Source organism: Chinchilla lanigera, unplaced genomic scaffold (assembly GCF_000276665.1).
Source record: "Chinchilla lanigera isolate Chin_1 unplaced genomic scaffold, ChiLan1.0 scaffold00007, whole genome shotgun sequence".
Lineage (NCBI taxonomy): Eukaryota > Metazoa > Chordata > Mammalia > Rodentia > Chinchillidae > Chinchilla > Chinchilla lanigera.
Genome location: NW_004955408.1, coordinates 32,688,125 through 32,694,124, shown reverse-complemented (window position 1 = coordinate 32,694,124; position 6,000 = coordinate 32,688,125). Strand labels below are relative to the sequence as shown.

The 6,000-nt window shown below is 38.1% G+C and overlaps 1 protein-coding gene across 5 annotated transcripts in view; it reads left to right on the top strand.

Moving 5' to 3' along the window:
* The window catches only part of Klhl3 (kelch-like family member 3), a 123,471-nt gene that overhangs the window by 25,843 nt on the left and 91,628 nt on the right, over nucleotides 1–6,000 (top strand). The window lies entirely within an intron of this gene.

The following is a 6,000-nucleotide window of genomic DNA, read 5'->3' as shown; positions in this document are numbered from 1 at the left end:
TTTTTTGGTTTTTCTCCGGTACCAGGAACCGAACTCATGACCTTGCGCTTGCCAGGCAGGCGCTTTGCCGCTGAGCTAAATCCCCAGCCCCCAGAAATCCTGTTTCTGAATACATGAGGTCTTTGGGGCACACCCCAGATATGATCCATAGCATATTTGGATTAGATGTCTTCATGGCAATGATGAGATTTTGCAGGCCCAGTCTAGATCTCTCAAATTCATTGGGAATGCAGTGAGGAACCAGTGAGAGGCTTTACCTCATTGGCACTCTGGAAAGGTCACTCTAGGAGGAGGTTATTGGGGTCATTCAGGCAAGAGATCATGCTGGTCTGGAATGAGGTTGTGGTGGTAGGGACATAAGAAATGGGTGTAGAGGTGTTAAAAAAATACATCATTGACAGGACTTGTGGCTGTATATGAGGAGTGTAATTGTGTGTGAGAGACATCAAGAATAACCCCCATTTCTGGCTTGGATATGTGAAGTGGGTAATTGGTCATGCCTCTGAGGTGGTGCTTACAGGTAGAATTGACTTGAGGGAGGGTGAGGAGCTCTGCTTTTGGACATGCATACATTATCTAAGTAGGGGAGTCAAGTAAGACATTGGAAATGTGGATGTGGAATTCAGAGGCTAGGGAGATGCTGTAGTATGAGAATACTAATAGAGCTTATATATTTTTACTCACAACTTTCGTGATTAATATTTTATGTGTATTTACTTATAGTTTAACTGTGAGGGCCAACTCTGCTTTCATTGTCCATAATTGTTGGCAGTGTTTTGGTCAGACTATCTATTCCACACTGCTCTACTATTTAACAGTTGTAGAGGGAAGTGAATTGTTTTTAGGTCAGAACGTACTGATGATAACAATGTAATGAGGATCCGTGGTGGTTATGGCCCTGTGCTGGTCAGGCTAGATCCTATAAAGAGTCCTCAGAGACATAGTCTTTACCCTCTATGTCTCTTGAATATAGTGTGAGTCAGATGGGGTTAGATTTATATCATGAAAAAAATCAAATACAGAGCAGTATTCTATGTGCCAGTGAAATTATAGGTCAGAAGTGCTATAGGAATTTAGAGAAGAAGGAGATTACTTAGAACTGAAGTATTCAGAGGATTTCCTAGAGGAGGCAAAGCTTAACTGTTCTTTTAAAAAAAGGTACAGTGAAGTACTTTAGATTATGATATAGGAATCACTCAGTGCAAGGGATTCACCATGGCACCAGTGTTGGTTCAAGTGTGTTTCCTAGTAAAAGGGTAGTGTGTAAAATTAATTGTGTTATTAAGCTGAGTACTTAGTGGTTTGACAAAGTTGTGTATTTTGATGTATTCTGAGTTTGCTGTAACTTGTATAAAAAATGGCTTAGATGATCATTTCTGTATATTCCTACAAGAAAAAGCAGGAATTTTGCCTGCCTCATATTTTCTTACAGTATCAGTGATTGGTGATTGGTGACCATTCAAATCTTAACTATGGTTCTGCTTAAAAGTTGCTGGAACTCTAGCCACGGTAGTAAGATGAAAGCTCCCTTGTTCAGCAGCCAGAGCTTCAGGCCTAGTGGAAGGAGCACTTACAAATTAACATTGACTGTGGTGAGATTTGAAAGGCTGCATACCTCTTGGCAGATTCTGAAACCCTAAAGGCTGAATCACCTCAAATGAGCTAGATGGAGATTGTTGAAGCCAAGTATGAGTTTACTGAGGGCAGAGCCAGATTTTACTTTTGGGGAAATCAATCCTTTTTGTGCTTGGAGTAAGCATATTTACTGATAAATGTTTTTCACTGAAAATATCTTATAGCGAAGTCTTCCCAAAGAGCCTTGGGCTTGGACAGGATAGTGGGAATATACCTCAGTGTGGACTGTGTTTCACAGGTAGGGAGAGGGGCTCTACCAGCCTTATTTGGCATCAAGATCAAAGAATGCTGAGGACTGAGCCTTGATGAGGGGAATGGGTAATCATTTGGGATTAAGTAGTTAAGATCTGGTTTGAGGGGAAGGAGAAAGTTTTAGGGCAGGAAATGGCAGGACTTAGCAACTCTGTCAAGGCATGTGATTCTAGGCTGTACATGCGTGTGTGCGCGCACGTGCACTTATTTACGTGCACATACTACATTGTGGAAAGGGGTAGGAAATATCGGAAATAGCTTGAAGAGATTTGAGCTCACGTCCCATCCCTGCTTTTTCTTATTTATTTGATCTTCTATGAGATTCTTAACTTCTTAGAGCCCTCAGACTCTTTCTTTTTGGTTCTCTGGAAAGTTAATGAGTGGTTAAGAAACTTGTACCTTCCAGAAACCAAGGGCCCAGAATCCACTTGAGACGTCCTGTGTCTTCACAGAGTTAAGAGCAAGGGAAAAAAGTAGCCTTAGGTTCTTCTGATGTGAAGCCTTCCCCTCTGTGTCAAGGTAGAAAGTGCTGTGGATGGATTGTGGAAACTGATGTACTTTTCCTGGCTAGCCCTGTGGTCATCAGCAAGTCACTTGCTTTTTCAGAGAGGCTCTAGTTTGAATTACATTTTGTTGGATTTTAATCCTCTGATAATAGGCAATATATGTTTGAGACCTTTCAATAAACACAAAATTGTACTAACAAGGACATATATTGCTATTGGGCTACCCTAGAAAACTAAAAAGTGCAACAGGAAGGATGAGATTTCCTATTCAGCTATACTGGATTATCATCTGTATTTCCAGTATGGCTCTAATTAGTCTATACCTGTTCCATATTTGTGAAATACAGCTAATAACGTCTGTCTTCTAGGCTTTTTCTAAATTCTAATCTTGTTAGTTCCCTCTCAGAAACCTTCAATGGTTTCTTGGTCTGTACCAAATTATGTTTTCTCATCCCAGCTTTTATGTCTTTCCACAGTTTGAAGACAATATTTATAATGAATATTTGTACAATATTTTATAGTATCTGGATTTATTTCAGGAATGTAAGTACGGTTTAGTATTAGAAAAGTTATTTACTACATTAAAACATTAAAGAAAAGCAACCACACATCATTATCTTATTAAATATATAAAAGTATTTGATAAAATTCCAATACTCTTATGATTAAAGAACTCTGAATAAAAATAGAAGGGAATTTTCTTAACTAGATAAAACATCTATAACAAACATTCTACTGCAAACGTGTACAGTGATGAAATATTGGAAACATTTAAAAAATTAGGAACATGACAAGAATATTCACTATCACCCTTTTAGTTTAATATATGACCTTCTTAGCTACTAAAAAATTTCTTTCAACAAATAGAGTCAAGGAGAGAAAAACCTGGCTTTATAGCTGGAGTATATCTTAGTGGTACAGTGCTTATTTTGGCATTATATTCAGGCAATATTATGTCTACATAGAATACCTGGTTGACTCTATGGCAGGTAAAAATTGCCCATAGAAATAATAGTGGCTGGTGATAGGATCAACTTCCAGAGGTTAATTGCCTTTTATAACTATAATAAACATAAAATATACTTTAAAAGATTCAATTTCTATTATAAAATAACAAAACTGTAGCATACTCAGAATAATTCTAATCATATATGTGTAATGTGTTCATATGAAGAAAAAAGAAAAATTTGAGTGACACTGAAGAGGACTGCTTTGTGTGGTGGTGCACACCTGTAATCCCAGCACTCAGGAGGCTAAGGCAGGAGCATTGCTGCAAGTTTGAGATCAGCCTGGGCTACAAAGTGAGTTTGAGGCCAGCCTGAACTGCATAGTGAAACCCTGTCTCAAAAAAGACGAAAAGAAAAAATAAAAAGATGACCAAAAGAAAAAAAAAAATAAAGAGGACTTAAATAGAGAGAGAGCCCATGTTCATGAATAGGAAGGCATGCTATCAGAAAGATATTGGTTCTATCCAAATTGATCTATAAGCTCAATGTAGTTTCTGTCAAACTCCTATCAGTGTTTTTATGCTACCCAACAAGCTGATAACTGAAATTTTTATGAAGAGTACACAAACTTAAATAGTCATGATATGTCTCAAGGTTAATTATAGGATTGGGAAATTGTGTGATCAGATGTCAGGCCTTATGCTGAAGCTACAGAAGTAGTGTGGTGTTCATACAAAGATGGACAAACCAAAGCAGTGGAAGGGGTTAAAGTGTCCAAAACTAGATCCCTGTACATTTGGAAATTTAATTTATGACCTATGGGGCAGGACAGTTGAGTGGGAAAAATAAGAAGTACCAATAAATTGAACTCATGGAAAAAATTAAATCTCTATTTCACCTCACATAGAAATCAATATCGGACAAAATGAGTTTGAATGTCAAAAGCAAAAGTGTTAAACTTTCAGTAGAAAATAAAAATTACGATCTTTCTGGGTTTGAAGTAGAAAATAGAAATTTTTATCTTTCTGGTTTTGGAATAAAGAAGAGCAATAACTAGAAAAAGAAATTATGCTGTGGGATTTCTTGAAGTTTTCATTTAAAAATTTTTTTTAAAGGTTGGTAGTAATATCTTCTCCTTTATTCTTTTTTTTTTTTTTATGGTACTGGGGATTGAACTTGGCCTTGTGCATGCTGGGGCCAGCACTTTACCACTGAGCTACATTCCCAGCCCTGAAGTTTTCATCTTTTCTAGGCACTTCTGCTATCTCCATCACATTTTCTGGCTTGAGATTTTCTTTAACCACTTAAACACAGAACTCTAAGCATCTTCCTTTGTATATCTCTTGATATTTATCTTCTCTGCTCAGTTAATTTCCTTGAATCCAGACAGTCCTAGTGTCCAGGTATCCATGACTTACATTTGCATTGCATTTCAAAGTAGGCAAGAAAGCCAAAAGAGAAGTATGTTAGAATGATACATGCTGTGGGTCTGCCATGATTTTTATATTTGAATGTTAGAAGAGTTATGAATCTCAGTATGAGATCTATAGTGATCCTGGGCCTTTGAAACATTCTCTTAGCCATCATAGGCCCTTTGTCTATCCTCTTTGCAGGGTTAGATGATAAGCATGGACAGAGGCCCACCAGGGAAAGTCATGGGAAACAACCATCAGTGTCCCAGATTTGGAGTAAACTGTGGGTTCCCAAATCTATGCAAGGGGAGGAAGTTCTATTAATAGCAAAACAAAGCTTAGTCTTGTCCGAATAGCGGTAAATCTATGGTCCCAAACTTTCGCTTGGAGCTAACTAATAGTTTCTTCACCAGTGTGGGAAGAATATCCTTTTCTTGCTCATTCTTTTGTTTCCTCCTTCCTGTCCCCCCACCCCAGAAGGCATGTTCAGGAGTGGATGGGCAGCTGCCTGGCATCTCATAGAGATATGTGTTTTTTCCTCTCGATTTCAGTAGAGAGGGTATTGAGATTATGGGTGACTTTTGCTTGTTATCACTGCTCACTTAGTCCACACCGCCCTTTTTTCCACAACAGTTATAATCTTTCTATAGGACTGCGGTTTCTCAGAAGCTCTCATTCTTGTTCCACTGTTCTCCATACCCTAGGTGATATGATCTTTCTAAAGCACAAATTCGTTCATCTGCTTCCTGTCCCACTTTTCTGTTTGAGTCTTTGATTTCTTCTCATTGTTTCAGAAAAGGATCCAACCTCCCCCAGGATAGTCTGTTCCTGAGCTCTCTTACAGTTTTTACTGAACTGCCTGTACACACTTTTAAACACACTTTGCTCTTTTGTCCTCTTTTACTCTTTGCATATACTGTTTCCTCAGCCTGTCCATCTTTCGTTTTACCTGGCTAATTTCTACCTTTCCTTCAGGTTTCTGCCTCTAGGAAATTTCCTTCAACCTGGTGTCATTGTGAAAGTTTTCTATTCCTTATTCTTCTGTAGCTCCCATAGATCAAAATACTTAGGGTATGATGTTTGAATGTTTATTTGGCTTTCTTCTCTACTAAACTCTAAGCTTTGTGAGGGCTGGGACTGTGCTTTTATTGCTATATGTCCTTTAAATTTAAATACAGTGGCTGGCACATTAAGTGTTAACTGAACAAACATCTTTGTGTAGTGAGTAATAGAGTACATAGTCTCCCT